The sequence below is a fragment of the Rousettus aegyptiacus genome, unplaced genomic scaffold (genome assembly GCF_014176215.1).
Source record: "Rousettus aegyptiacus isolate mRouAeg1 unplaced genomic scaffold, mRouAeg1.p scaffold_m13_p_1, whole genome shotgun sequence".
In the NCBI taxonomy this organism is placed as follows: Eukaryota; Metazoa; Chordata; class Mammalia; order Chiroptera; family Pteropodidae; genus Rousettus; species Rousettus aegyptiacus.
In genome coordinates this window covers 169,574,142-169,589,748 of record NW_023416284.1, presented here as the reverse complement: position 1 = coordinate 169,589,748, position 15,607 = coordinate 169,574,142, and the positions used below count along the sequence as shown (strand labels likewise).

Below are 15,607 nucleotides of genomic sequence, written 5' to 3'. Positions count from 1 at the left end.
TAAGTACCTACTATAATTGTGCTACAATTTTGCAAAGTAAGTATTCTTGTCTCTGTTTTAAATTGTAAAGAAACTCAGTATCAAAGAGATTAAGAAAATTGCCCAACACTGTATAGTTAGTAAGTGGCAAAGCTGGTTTGTCTGATTCAAAAGCTCTTGCTGTTTCTTCTATGCCGTACTGCCTTGGTACTAAAAATAGTTAAATAAAGTTATTAAACAGATTTATTTATGGTAAAACACACTACTGAAATTGCTTCACTTACATTGTGAGCGTGCCGTTTGGAGTGTTTGTTGCAGTGACCAAGCTACTTGCTGTGCACGAACTGCTGTACTCCTGCTTTCTATGGATTTTCCTTCTAAGTTTTTCTCTCTTTTTTTGATACTAATGGATAAAGTTTAAATGGTCTGTTTTTGGCTTATTTTGGAGTCAGTGAAACAGTTAGAAACCTAAGCCACTTTGGTCTCTTTTATTTTTAAGTAGAAAAATTTGCATTAGCCTAATAACCTTTACTAAGGCAACTGATAAGGTAAGTTTATTTTTTTATGAAGTACTTTTACTCTTTCTTCTCTTGAGGTATAAAATACATGGCGGGAGGAGCATGTAAAGTATGCCAATCTTAAATGTACAGCTGGATGAAATTGTAGACACACGTGGACCTGCGTAACCACTAATTCAAGATAGATAATATTACATCCATCCAGAAGGAGAAAATTCTCTCACACACCTTCCAGCCAGTACCTCCCCTAGGGATAACGCTCTTCTGATTTCTGTCACTGTAGGCTGGTTTTTTCTATTCTTGAATTTTAAGGGTAACCGATAGTATATATTCCTTTGTGTTTGACTTCTTCAAGTCAGTATACATACATGTTGATGCATGTATACTTCTTTCTCGTAGCATTCCATTCTTTTTTTTCTGAGTAGCTTTCCATCGTATCAGTAGACCACAATTTTTTTAATTCATTATTTTAATAGATATGTGGATTGTGTTCTAATTTTAACTATTACAAATAAAGGTGCTATGAAGTCATACACACACGTTTTGGTGGACATTTGCAGTATTTTGCATGGGAATGTATCAAAGATTAGAGTTGTTAAGTCATAGAGTAGTCGTATGTTTAGTTTCAATACATTTTGCCAAAACGTTTAACAGTAAATGACTCCTACTAGCAGTTGTAGTTCTGCATTTTCACCAGCACTTGATATTGTTATTTTTTTTTCATTTTAAGCTCTCTTGTGGATGTGACCTAATCTAATATCTCATGGTTTTCATTTGCAATTTATTATGTGACATTATTGCCATTATAGCAATTGGGAGGTAACGAAATCCTAAATCAAGAAAATCTAAAGAAAAATGTGACTCATCAGATTTCAGAGTGGAGCATGATGGGAGGGAGACCAAATGAAACATCTTTTGGTCCTGGTTAGCTCTTAAACATCCCTCATCTTTTATATTTTGGAACAGAGACAAAAGGTCTAGATTCCAGTTCTGTTTGTTTTAAATTTACTGTTAACTACCATTAATACAGTCAGTGAGTTAAACTTTTCATAGGAAATATTATTACTAGACCTTGAAACAAAAAGTTTGATAGTTAATATTTGGGTCCACCCAGTATTAAATATCCTTCTTTCTTTCATCCCTGGGAAAGATACTTGGAAATACCCAGGAAGGGTCTGTATATTAGTCTACTTGTACTGCCATAACAAAATCAACAGACTAGATGGCTTAAACAGCAAATATATATTTACTGACAGTTCTGCAATCTAGAAGTCCAAGTTTGAAGTGTGAGTAATTTTGTTTTCTGGTAAGGTTTCTCTTTCTGGCTTGTAGATGGCCTCTTTCTTCCTGTGTTGTCACATGGCTTTTCTGCATGTGTGGAGAAAGAGTGGTCTCTGTCATGTTTTCCCCTTATTATAAGGACACAAGTCCCACCCTTATGATCTCATTTAACCTTAGTTACCTCTTTAAAGGCCTTGTCACCAAATATAATCATATCGAAGGCTAAAGGCTTCAACATACGAATTTTGGAGGGACAGAATTGAGTCTGTAACATTCTGCCCTCTGGCCCCCCTAAATTCATGTTCTTCTTGCATGCAAAATACATTCATTTTCTCCCAATGATCCGAAGAGTCTGAGTGCATTCAAGCATCATTTCAGAAGTCTAGAGTCCAGAGTTTCATCTAAATATTATCTAAATTTTAGGTATGGTCGAGACTTGAGGTATGATTCATCTTGAGGCTAAATTTCTCTCCAGTGGTGAATCTGAAACCAAACAGGTTGGGTGGTTCCAGAACACAGTAGTGGGACAGCCACAGGATAGATATTGCCGTTCCAAAAGGGGGAGGTTGGAAAGAAGAAAAAGGGGTTGGAGGGGATCACAAATTGAGTGCAAAATCTTACAAGGCAAATTCCATTATATTTTAAGGTTGAAGAATAATCCTTTTTTTGAGTTTGATAATCTGCCCTCTGGCCCCATGGCGGTAGGCAGTGGCCCTATTTCCTCAGTTTTTTGGTGGCCCCACCCCTGAGGCACCAGGCGGGGGCAGCCTTGTCCACTGACAACAAGGGTGGGAGCCCCACCCTCTGAAATTAAGGAGGAAACAGCCTTAACCTTTGGGACTATAGTGGGCGTGGAATACTGATCTCTGAATTGCCTTTGGGATGATATTTACCTTTTGAAGAATAAAGTGTGTTTGCAGCCACATAGCTCTATTGTCTAGTCCTATTCAATCTCAAGTCCAAAAGCTTTCCTTTATTTCATCATCCCTTCTCTGTTCCCTTTGGTTCAAACTAGCAGTGTCTTTGCTTGTATAATTTCATCTCAATTCCTGGCTTCTGCTGACTTGGCTGATTAACTCCCAGGGTATTCTCCTTACAGAGTGATTATCCAGCCACACCCATGGTGTTCTCTCCAGGAAACACCTTCTCCTTTTTTTTTTGCAATATGGGTAGACAGAATTTTTCCAAATCTTCAAGTTCTTATACCTTTTTGCTTACGAATTTATTCAATTCCTCTCTCTCTCACATTTCACTAAAAGTAGTGAGGAGAAGCCCTCGATGCTTTGATTAAAAATCACTTCAACCAAATATCCAGTGTCATCACTTGTAAATTCTTCCACTAAACACTGGAACCCAAAGCAGCTGTATTCTTTGCTAGTTTACAACTAGGGTCACTCTTCTTCCGGTTTCCACTAGCTTGTGCTTCATTTTCACCTGAAGTCTCTTCAAGGCAATCGAGACTTTTCCTAGCATGTACCTCAAAGCTCTTTCAGCCTCTACCCATTTCCTACTGTTGAAGCCGCTTCACATTATCTGCGTTTGTTACAGCAGCACCCCACTTCTTGGTACCACATCTGTATCAGTCTGCTGGAACACGATACCACAGATTGGGTGGCTGAAACGACAGAAATTTATTTTCTCATAATTCTGGAGGCTAGAAGTCCAAGATCAAGGTGCTAGCAAATTCTGTGTCTGATGAGGCCTCTCTTATTGGCTCGTAGACACCTTTCTCCTCCTCTTGCCTTCACATGCATGTGTGTGTGATGGAGAGAGTGGTCTCTGGTGTCTCTTCATCTTATAAGGACACCAGTCCTTTTGGATTCGGACTATCCTTCCATAACCTCTTTTACCCTTAATGATCTCCTGAAAGACCCTTTTTTAGAGTCACCTTGGATATTAGGGCTTCAACATAGGAATTCTGAGAGACACAATTCAGTCCCTAACAGCAGGTTTTGAGGAAATGCATGTAGCAGTAAAATGTTGGGAGTGAATATAAGCTGCTTTAGTGTTCATGCTACTCTCATTCTCTGCTATATATTTTTTTAAAAAATAATAGTAGCATTTACAGTGCAAGTAGTTTAGCTCCTGCTGGAGATTTTGAGAGCTTGTGTGAAGTAGAGCTATTATGTTAATTCTCTGCGCTCTGAGAAGCATGAAGTCAGTGTCATATGTTTTAATGGTAATACCTTGTCGCATACAAAGATGTTTAACACTGCAGTCTAGAAAATTGCTTTAAAACAGCGGGGGAAAGATGTTCATATTCTCAGAGGACACGATTTAGAAAATCATTCACTGAGGTTTTAAAATCCACCATATAGAGGAAAATTGTTGATTTTTCTCACACCTTCCTGGGATTAGTAATATAATACATATCCAGACATAGTCTTTGCATATTGTAAGTTATAAATTTTTCCAGTACACTTTAGAGTTTTTTTTTTTTTTTGGTAGCGATTTACCTTTTTCTGTTACTCTCAGTTTTTCTCTGCACAGTGTTGGAGATGATAGAAAATATTCTAATTTAAAGTGTAAACATGTCACTCAGTTTTAAAAATTATAGTAGTTGGTATCTTTGTGTGTGTGTAAAACAGGAAGGAACATTTAATTTTTTCTACTAGGCTGAGAACTCAAAATATTTTGTAATTACCTGAAGTCACTGAATTTCCCGGCTTCCTTTTATGCTGGCTGAGATTAAAATAGGAAAGAGGAAGAAGAGACTTGGCTGGTCCATAAGGTTGGGTTATTTTGGAGAAGAGTATTGATCAGAGGTTGTACGTATTGAAGACCATGTTTATTTCATGAATCTTCTCTTAGAAGCTTTCAGCTCTTTAGAAACCAGCGTCCCTGTTTCGGTAATTGCTTTTAACAGGTGGAGGTAGTGGTGTAGTCTCTATATCGTGCCGGACTATTTTATCCGGAATTACCTATGTATGTTGTTTTAAAATGGGAAATGCAAACTTTACTGACCAAATAGGATCCAAGACTATATAAAATCTTTGTGGGAGACTTAGGAACAGCTAATGTAGAGCTAATTGTAGGAAAGGCAGCATCTGACCTCCCTTTCAGAGCACAGACTGATATATAATAGTTCCTCCTGAACTGTCACTTGTGGGTCCCCATTTGTAATGGGGAAATGAAGTGAATAGAAAATATTTCCAAATGAAAAAGGAACTTATAAATCTGTTAAAAGTGGGTGGCTGCAGCAAAGACACAAATACAGACAGTATATGGTGGCAATAGGGAGGTGCTCTAGAACTAGTAAAAAATCAAAAGAATTTTGATATAAGCATTAAACTATTTTAAGAAGCATAGCTTCTTTTTGGATCAAAAAGAACAGAATTTGACAGCTACAGCTTATAATGCTATTTATATAATTAAAGAGTGTATAAACTCAAAAAGTTTTGTCAACAAGAATTTTGGTGGGATTATTAACATGCCCAACAGAGAAAGAGAGCTTATGAGCAGAAAAGACTGTTGGGTCCTCCGATGTCTACAGTACTGTGCTGTCGTGTGTGATAAAGTGGGTTCTTCTGTCAACAATTGATACCACTGTCCATTAAGATCATTTAACTAACTTACCTTGTTTGGATTGTACTAAGAAACCCTATGTGCCGGTCAGAAGAGGCTAGGTTATGCCGTAGAACAAATAGCTCTAAAAGCTCAATGTGGTTTAACAGAACAAAAGTTATTAATTTATTGTTTGCCCATGCTACAAGTCCAAAGTAGATTGGTGGTGGTTGTGGTGGGGAGTGTTTCTGTTTTACACAATCACTCAGCAACCTTATACCTTGTAGCTGTGTCATCTGAAACATGGCAGTGAGGCACCGGTTTCTATCACACAGGAAGGGAGTGTTAGAGGATTTCATGCTGCTAATTAAATACTTTGGAATACTTGTTGTTTCTGTTCACAGTCCATTAGCTAAAACAAATTATATAGCTTCCATCAGCTGTAATGGAGTGAGGACATGTGCTTGTCTCATGAGCACTAAGGCTGGATACCAGTGAGCGCTGGAAATTTCAACCAGGTCAGCATTTGTGTTCACTAAATATTAAGTTCATTTTTCCCCTCAAGTACAGAATATACTAACTCCCTCCCCAAGGGGTACAAGCCGACTTTCTGTTCAATTACTGCATATACTCAGTGTCTAGGATTTTTGGGTTATGTGCAATAATCTCTACATTAAATCTAGTTATGGCTCCTCTTAATTAGGAGACCTGTGAAATAAAAATGCAAGTTATTTGTATGCACACTTACACACCTCACTTGGCCTAATATATAATAGTAGATTATGTAAAATAGTAGATTAGGGACAAGCACAGTAAACCATCCTGTTTAGAAAAGGGAAACGTGGAAGACACATTGGAGTTGCTGGTCCATAGCAATTCTGAAATCCCTCACAACAGTTATTGGGACACCCTGAGGAGCAAAGTATTTCTCAGTTAGGGCCTGATTCTATTTTCTTGTTCATTGTTTTCATAGGCCCTGGTTTCACCTTCTGTGCAAAAGTTTTACCCTCCTTTTTAATCTTCCTTAGCCACATTTGAGTGGAGAGTGGATAATTTGGGCTATTTGGGAACTGGGCAACTCTTTCTGCCCACTTCCTCCATATACAAGTTTGGGAGCCAAAGTATCATTTTAAGACTTCAGCTAATAGGCTAGTTCTCTAGCAGCACATTATGTTCAAAATTCAGGTTTCTTATCTGTCCGTTCCCAGTAGTTCTGTGTTATAGTAAACACAGCTGTATTTTTTCTTTTGTTTCAAAACCTGGTTCTCAGATCGCTGTGTTGATTTATTTCCTCCTATAGGTCTCTTTCTGGACCTAAAGAAAGTTATTTTAGGACTGGCTGGCTTCTATTGGAAGCTTTACCCTTAATCTTATCTTTTCCTCAGTCACTTTATCCAAATAAAATGATTTAGTGGATACATTATATATTCTTTCCCTGAGGCAATTTTAATTTTTTAAGAAAAGGTTTTTCTGGGCTTATGACCTTCAAAGTCTGTTAGTTTGGGAGCTGAGAAGTGGCAAATCTGAAATGGCTGGAATCTCTTCATTCCCCTTCAGTTCTTCTTGAAAACTGATAGTTCTTTTTTGAGCTCATCTCTTTTTGGAATACCTTGCCAAATGCAGCCAGTAGTAATCAATGTACACTTGAAATTTTTTGTTTTCTTATTTCTTCTAGAGCTGCAAGTTCATTAGGCAGATGATAAGCCTCCCGAGACACCAGAAATAAATACACAGTCAGATCCAGACCTATGGATGCACCACTGTCTTGTAGCTATTTGGTTCTGAAACACTTGACCTTCTTGATTATCCTGGTAGGGAAAGAAAATATTCAGTGGTCTTAATGATGAAAAAGTACAAGCTTTCCCACTAAGATCAGAAGCAAGGCAAGGATGTTTCTTCTCATAACTCCTCTTCAACATACTATAAGCCCTGGCTAATGCAATAAGACAAGAAAAGGGGAAAAAATGTCACAGAATTGAGAAAGAAGACATAAAACTATGTTTGTTCACAGATGACATGATCATCTATTTAGAAAATCTTAAAGAACTGACAAAAAAACCTCACGTAACTAACAGCAATTAAAGCAAGGTTGCAGGATACAAGGTTAATATACAAAAGCCAGTTGCTCTTCTATGTAGGAGCAATGAACAAGTCGAATTTGAAATTAAAACATTTTCCCCTCAATTTGCTGTCAACCTAAAACTGCTCCTGAAAAATATATTTAAGATACAGAAACTGTGAGTTCAGACAATACTTTCAGCTTACTTTTCACTTTTTGTTTTTTGAAGTAAGTATATTATGTTAATAATTCTCTGGAAGAAAAAAAAATAACTCCAGAGAATTTGTTCCTTAAACTAAAATTTATTCTTTAATGAAGGAAAATAGAATTCTTTATTCATGATTTGACATGTAATTAAGTAGTTGTCTCTTATGGACAATGACTAAAATAGTTATTGTTCACAAATGATGTTATTATTTTAGTGTTAAAAATAGGTGTGCACAGGGACAGATGAGGTTTGAGGGGAAGGAGGGGTATTTGCTTATAAAAAGGCAACAAGAGGGATCTTTGTGGTGACAGAACTGTTTTAATATCTTGGCTGTGGTGGTAGATGTGTGAGCCTACAGCTTATACAATACTGTAGAACTAAATGCACATACACAAAAGTATAATAAGACCTGGGAAAGCTCAAAAGACCAGTGGATTGTATTAATATAAATATCCTGATGATGATAATGTATTTCAGTTTCGTGAACTGTTACCATTGGGGGAAACTGAACAAAAGGTGCTCAAGATCTCTCTTAAAACTGCATTCGAATCTGCAGTTATCTTAATGAATTCACTTTTAAAATGCATGTGAAACTATGATATAAAACTAATAAATAATTTTAATTTTTAATCTATATTATTTGTAGGTTGTTCCTGCCCGATTGATAACAGACCCCTCGTTGGCTTTTGTAAGTTGAAATTTTAATTTTTTTATCTTCTACCCCAACATTTTGCATTTTCTAATTATATGAGAGTACTTTTCTAGAGGACCTGGAATAAAAATTGGAGCAAAACTTTTTATTATTTGGTTCTTATAATATGTTAAGGTCTCTTTTACTTTTCCTGATACCACTAGGTAATAGTTATTTTGAGGAGCTTTGAATTGCACATCTTCGGCTGGGGCCATCTGTTTCTTTGGAGTGACTTCCTATTAGGGCTATGATTAATGAGAGCAAAGTGCTGTCCATAGAGCTGATGTTGTATATATGTCCATTCTGTTGGACATCAGTCTTCACTCAGACATCTTTGTGACAGATGGTAAGAGGGACACAACACTCTGGGAGAAAGCCACTATTGTGAATGGTTTGACTAGTGAGGTGAAACAAATACTGTTTCATTCACCTGCGAAAATCTGGCAATTAGATGAAATGAGGGGAAGATTCCAGATTGGGAGAATTTAGCTTTATTGCCGTTTTATCATTTAGAGTAGATATAGTTCTGTTTCGTAACTTTTCTTTATAGTATATTGAAAAAAACAAATTTAGAAATTCTGTTTTAGTAATAGGCAGGTTTTTTTTTTTCTTTTTAATTCATTGAAATCCAAACATTTGAAATAGGGAGAATTGAACAAACATTTTTAACATAAGAAAATGAACAATACCCTGTATCACTGAAAACATTTACAGTATTAAGTGGGTTTGACTATTTCTTAAAATAAAGACTGCATTGCCAATATGTAAAAATAAAGTTATAAACCATAATGTGCAGCCAATAGTATTGATTTATATGTGCCATTATTTTGATGGAGAAGAATTGAAATGTGCTACACTAATTTTAAAGACCTCTGTGAGAATTATTGTCTGAAGATGGATTTGGTTTTCATTATGTTACTAATGGAGAATAATATTGTTAAAAGTAGCAGCGATTTGCATTTTCTGACAGTATATAAATCAATATCTTGAATCTTCTAGCAGGTTTCGTTCACCTATTTTGAGACCACTAGAAGACACACAGCTCTATTACAATCTTCCCCCAAATCTTGGTATACTCATTCCTCTTGATGTTAACTGATGTTATATGAGAAGAGGGCTTATGATCATATAAATTTGAGGAAAAACTTAGTTAAAATTAAATTAGACTTATTTCCAACAACATTTATCTATGAGAACCTATGGTCGGTGATGTTTCTCAAATAAATATATTTTACAGTGTAACTTCTGTGTCATCAAATTCATTATAGGACTGGTGCTCCATGGAACATTTTTTTGGGGGGAATATTGCTTTCAAATTTAGGAAATTAATTTAAATGACAGGATCTGTTGTATATTTTTCACAGAGATTGCAGAAGAAAATAAAGACATTTGAGCTAAATGGAAGTGTATATAAAAGGACTTGAATTAGCTTAAAACAGTTGACATAGAATTATGCAGTGAATACATATAGCATTATTACCAGAAAATAATAAGATCTTAAGGAAGCAGAACATGTTTTCACTACTTAGGTGTAAGAACAATCTAGTTCTGGAGCTCAAGTTCAGCTGGATTTTGTCAGTTGTGGGCTTTCCCGGGTAACTCAGGAAGTTTGAGAACTAATTAGATTACGTATGATTAAAAAGCAACTGAATTCTCAATCACCTATATATTTCTAAGTTTTGCTGGGAGGAAAAACTGGGTTTGAAATTTCTTCCATGAGTATACTTTATTTTCTTTTTCATCGCTTATTTGATTACAAGTTCTTTGGTAACAAAATGAATAGATCTTTATACTGTTAGTATATGGTTTCAGATACCATTTTGTTACCAAGGACTTGGGGTGTTTTATCAGAATTTAGTTACAGAAGCTCTCTTTTTAAGAGTTATAAATTAGGAAGCAGATAGCATGGTTGAGAGCACAAGTTTTAGGACCAAGAGGAACCTGGCTTGAATCCTGGCTGTGATGCCGGTAAGTACATGACTATGAGCAAGTTAATGAACCCTTCTCACCACAGTTTGTCATTTATAGACTTGAAATAATAGTAGCTGTGACATTTATGAGGATTAATTGAGGTGATAGACCTGGCCATTAGCAACATTCAGTAACTATTAATCTTTTAACTAATTGTATCTTGTTCAGTATTATAAGCTTGAGATACTAGTAGTAAATAATTTTACAATGTACTTAATAGAGAAGACAATTTTTATTATAAATATTATATATAGTAAATTTCCGAAAATTATATATTTTAATGAAAGAGAGAATGACTAGGATACATGAGCTGCTCTATAATATGACTCAACAAATCACTTTTTGCATTTTTTGAGCTTTTAGGTAATCTCTACATCTTAGTGAAGTGGATAAAATTAAATGAGATAATGTAGATTTTTTAGTACTCGTAAATATAAAGCACTAATGCAAAGTTAGGAAGTAGAACTTCATACTGAGAGGACTTTCACCATGACTTCCAGCCATGATGTAGTAACAGGAACTGGACTTATTCTCCTGCCTTGAGCAGCCCCCCTTTCCCACAAAAAAAACAAAGAAACAAAAAAATCCTCTATAAAATATATGAAACAAAGATTTTCAATCATCAGACTACAAGCAGCCTAGGAAGTGAACCATGAGAGAAGGGAAGCAAGCGATATGCCCAAGGCCACAGTGTAAGAAGGGGAACCAGACACAGCTCGCTGGTCACCCTGGACTGAGGTGATGGAGTTGGGAATTCGGGGAGGCTGAGGCAGCTAAAATTTGTAAGACAGAGTACCAGAGAAGAGAGAGTTGCACATAAAGAACGCTGGATAGCCTCAGAGGGTTCCCCTAGAGTCTTCAGCTGAATGCTGAACTACCCAAGGCTGGGAAAAAACCGCTAGGAAGGAAAAGATAGCTCACATGGGGCTGGGAAATATGGGTCCCCACCTTTCAAAGTAGAAAAACCCAGTAATACAAGTGGCATTAAGTGGAGTACTCAAAGGGTATTGCCTCACTTGTGAAGCAGAATTAGTCCTAGGCTAAAGGTTGCCTTGATCCCTTCAAAAAAAAAATGTTAAAAGTAAGCCATTAGAGATCATGAAACTTTTTTTCTGAAGGGCCAAAGGGAAACTTTTTTAGGCATTGCAGACCATATGATCTCTGTTTCAGCTACTACGTTCTGCCATTGTAATGTTCCAGCAGCCATAGAAAACATGTAAATTAATGTGATGGCTGTATTCCAATAAAACTTTATTTACTGAAATAGGCTATTGGCTAGATTTGTTCTGTGGGCAATAGTTTGCAGACTCCTGGTTTAATGAATCAAATTATTTCTAGTAGCTTAACTCCATGCCAGAACAAAGCTCAAGAATATTTAAAGAAATAGAAAATATGCAGCACCTAACAAGGTAAAGTGTACAGTGCCATAGTGTTCAATCAAAATTTACCAGATATACAACGAAACAGTAAAATGCAGTACTAAAGAGAAAAAAAAATCAATAGAAATAGACTGAGAAATGATATAGATTTAATAAACAAAGACATTAATAAACAGTTTTAATGCAGATTTTATTTAAATAAGATTTTAATAAACATTTACTAAACAAAGATACTGAGACAGTTATTATAACTATTCCATAATGTTCAAGATAGTAAAAGAGAACATAAAGTTAGTTAAGGAGAGAAAGCTATCAAAAGATCCAAATGATCTTCTACAAACAACATAGACATCTGAGATGAAAACACACTGCATAGAATTAACAGTAGTCTACAGACATTGCAGGAAGACAGATTTCATGAACTTGAAGATACAGCAATATAAATTATACAAAATAAAACACGTACAAAACTGAATAAACAAAATAGCCTATCAGTGAGCTGTAGGAAAACTTCTATCAGCCAAATAAGTGTATAATTGGAGTCTTCAAAGGACAGAAAGAATAGAAAAAACATTTAAAGAAATGATTTCTGAAAGTTTGCTAAATTTGATGACACTAATAAGCCCATATATTTCAGAAGCTCAATAAATACCTAGCAAGTACAAAAAGAATGAAGACAATTACACTAAGACACACCATAATCAAATAGTTTAAAACCAATAATAGAAAGATTTTAAAGTAGAGAACTAAAGACACTATAAATTTTGAGGAACAAAGAATGACATTAGACTTTTCATCAAAAGGAATGCAAGGCTTAAGACAATGGAGCAACATCTTTAAAGTAATGAAAGAAAAAATTGTCAACCAGCATCCATAGATAATAAAATATATATTTCACAAAAAGATAGTAAAATAAAGGCTTTTTCAAACATACCAAAACAAAAAGACTATATCAGTATTAGACTCACACTACAGAAAATGTTAAAGGAAACCCTTAGGAAGAAGGAAAGTAATACCAGATGGAAATAAAGAGCACCAGAAACATTAGCCACCCGGGTAAGTGTATATGATTTTTTCAATTTAAATGTTTTAAAAAATATGTTTTTTAAACAAAAATAGTAACAATGGAGTTAGGGTTTATAATGTGAAATGTATGACACTTCACATTATAAACCCTAAATTGCATCAAAGTCGGGAGGGGAAAAATTAAAGTATCAAATCATAAAAATTTTATACCATATATTAAGAGGTATAATATCCCTTGAAGGTACATTATAATAAAGGATATAATTATAAACACTAAATCAACATCAAAACAAACATTTATAAGCCAAAAGAGATAAAATTAAATTGTGAAAAAATAATCAGTCCAAAAGAAGACAAGAAGTTAAAAAAAGGAAAAGGAGAACAGAGAACAGATGGGACAAATACAGAACAAATAGCAAGATGCTACATTTCAGCTTAACCATATCAATAATCACATTAATTATAAGTGGTCTAAATACTCTAGTTAAAAGACAAAGACTATCAGAGTAGTTTTTTTCTTAAAAAAACAGCTATATGCTGCCTGCAAAAATAAATGCACTTCACACTTCACACATATAAAGACACAACTAGTAGATTAGAAGCTAAAGGATGGCAAATAATATATATTTCAGCACTAATTTCGAAAAAAGCCTGGAGTTGCTATATTAATGTCAGACAAAGTAGAAAGTAGAAATTAGAGCAAAGAATATTGTCAGGAATAAAGGTTCTTTCATAATGATAAAGTGGTAAATTCATCAAGAGGACAGAATCTTAAATGTTCATGCACCTAATACTAGAGTTTCAGTATACACAAGGAGAAATAGACAAATTTACTAATATAGTCTGATTTCAATAGCTTTTCTCAATACATGACAGATTAAGTAGATAATCAATAAAGATATAGAAAACTTGAAACACACTGTCAACAAATTGGAACTAATTGATATTTACTTAACACTCTACCTAACAATAGCAGATACACATTCTTTTCAAGTATCCCCAGAACATTTATCAAGATAAACCATATTCTGGAAAAGAAAACAAGTCAATTAATTTAAAAAGATTTAAATCATACAAAAAAATGTTCCTTGACCATAAAACAGAAAAACAAATTAGAACAGAAGTATCTGAAAAAATTTCTTATAACTGAACAATGTACTGTCAACTAACCCAGGGGCATGTTCTAGGCCATGCAAAACATCTTAAATGTAGAAGTATAGAAATCATACAAAGTACATCTCAGACTACAACAGAATCAAACTGGAAATCAACAGAGATAGCTGAAAAATTCTAAAATATTTGGAAATCAAACAACCCATGGGTCAAAGAAGTTGTCTCCTTAAAAAATTAAAAATATTATTTTAAATGAAATGAAAATACAATTTATGAAAATGTGTGGGATGCAGCTAAAACAGTGCTTAGTGGGAAATGTATATCATTAAATGCATCTATTAGGAAAGAAAAACTAGAATCAATAACCTAAGTTTTCCACCTATGAAATTAGAGAAACAAGAGCAAATTAAACCTAAAGCAAGCAGAAGAAAGTAAATAATAAAAATTAGAGAAGTCAGCAAAATTGAGAATAAGAAAACAACAAAGCAAAAAGCTGATTTTTTTGAAAAGATCAGTAAAATAATAAACTTCTAGCCAGACTAACAAAGAAAAAAGAAAAGACATAAATTACCAATATCAGGAATAAAAGGAGGAACATAACTCTTAACTCATGGATATTGCGGAAATAATAAGGGAATACGACTAACAAACTTTGCTTACAAATTTGATAACAGATGAGATGGACCATTTTCTAGAAAGATACAAAATACCAAAACTCACCTGAGAAATAGATTACCCGAACAGCCCTGCATCTATTAAAGAAATTAATAGTAGAACAAAACAAAACGGCAACAAAAGTTTTAGAAAACACCAGGCCCAAATGGTTGCACTGGTGAATTTGACCAAATAACCCATGTGGCAAAAAAAGAAATGAAAAGGGAACTTAGAAAGTATTTATTTTGAACTGAATGAAAGTGAGAACAGATTTCCAGATAACTAGGATGCAGCTTGCTGTGCTTAGAGGGAGATTTATAGCACTATATGCCTGTATTATAAAAGAACAGTCTCAAATTAATGGTTGAATGTAAGAGATTGTTAAAATTATCTTCAAATATTTGAGTATCTTTTATTAAAAAACACATTTGTTTCACATTGTTGGAGAAGATGGGTGGTTTTAAAAGGGGTAACTATTAGCTCTTCATGGGGAAGATATAACCATTAGACTTCTCCAGTTACTTGCTAAGTTTATATAGCAAGACATATTTCCCTAGGTATTCTTAAGGTTTCTTTTCAACTATTAATTTCTGAAATAAATGGTAGCGAATGAAAAAATTTTTTAGTATATAATGCAATATATAAGAATGAGCAATACTTTTTTAAATCACAGAACTGTAGAATTAGAAGCAGCTTTATGTAGTATTGAATCAAAAGTGGGCCAAACTCCTTACCTCTTTGATAGCAAAGCCTTGGATTAAAAAAAAAAATTTTTTTTAAAGGGGGTTCATTTCCCAAGTTTGCGAATCAAAAGCATTGAAGGAGAACTAAATCACTGAATGACATTCAGAACCCAGATAAAAATCTCATCAAGCTCAGACAATCAATGTTCTAGAGGTGCTTCCTGTACTTGGTAAAGGTTGAATAAATGTCACCTCCTCTCCATAGTCTTTTCTGGCTCTCTCAGACTTAGGGCCTCTGTCTGTTTTCCCACATTGTACTGTATCCTCTGTATGACACCATCTATTGATAGGGTGTTATGAACAATGAGACAAGGACTGAAAAAATGAGGTTTGCCATATACTACTGGTAGTCTTTTCTTATGCTAAAAATTAATCCATTTTCTCCTAGTCAGTAGGGTGAGGGTCAAATGAAGTAAGATATGTAGTAGTAGATTCTTTGAAACTTTAAAGCACTAGCCATATATAACAAATATTCCTAGTA

At 34.6% G+C, this 15,607-nt stretch overlaps 1 protein-coding gene across 10 annotated transcripts in view; it reads left to right on the top strand.

Annotated features, from left to right (window-relative positions):
* PLAGL1 (PLAG1 like zinc finger 1) overlaps positions 1-15,607 on the top strand; it is a 60,129-nt gene that overhangs the window by 9,527 nt on the left and 34,995 nt on the right. For all 10 annotated transcript variants that reach the window (XM_036222278.1, XM_016119553.2, XM_036222286.1 and 7 more), the window contains exon 3: positions 8,196-8,237. The gene's annotated coding sequence lies outside the window, so the exon portion shown is untranslated. The remainder of the gene's footprint in view (positions 1-8,195; positions 8,238-15,607) is intronic.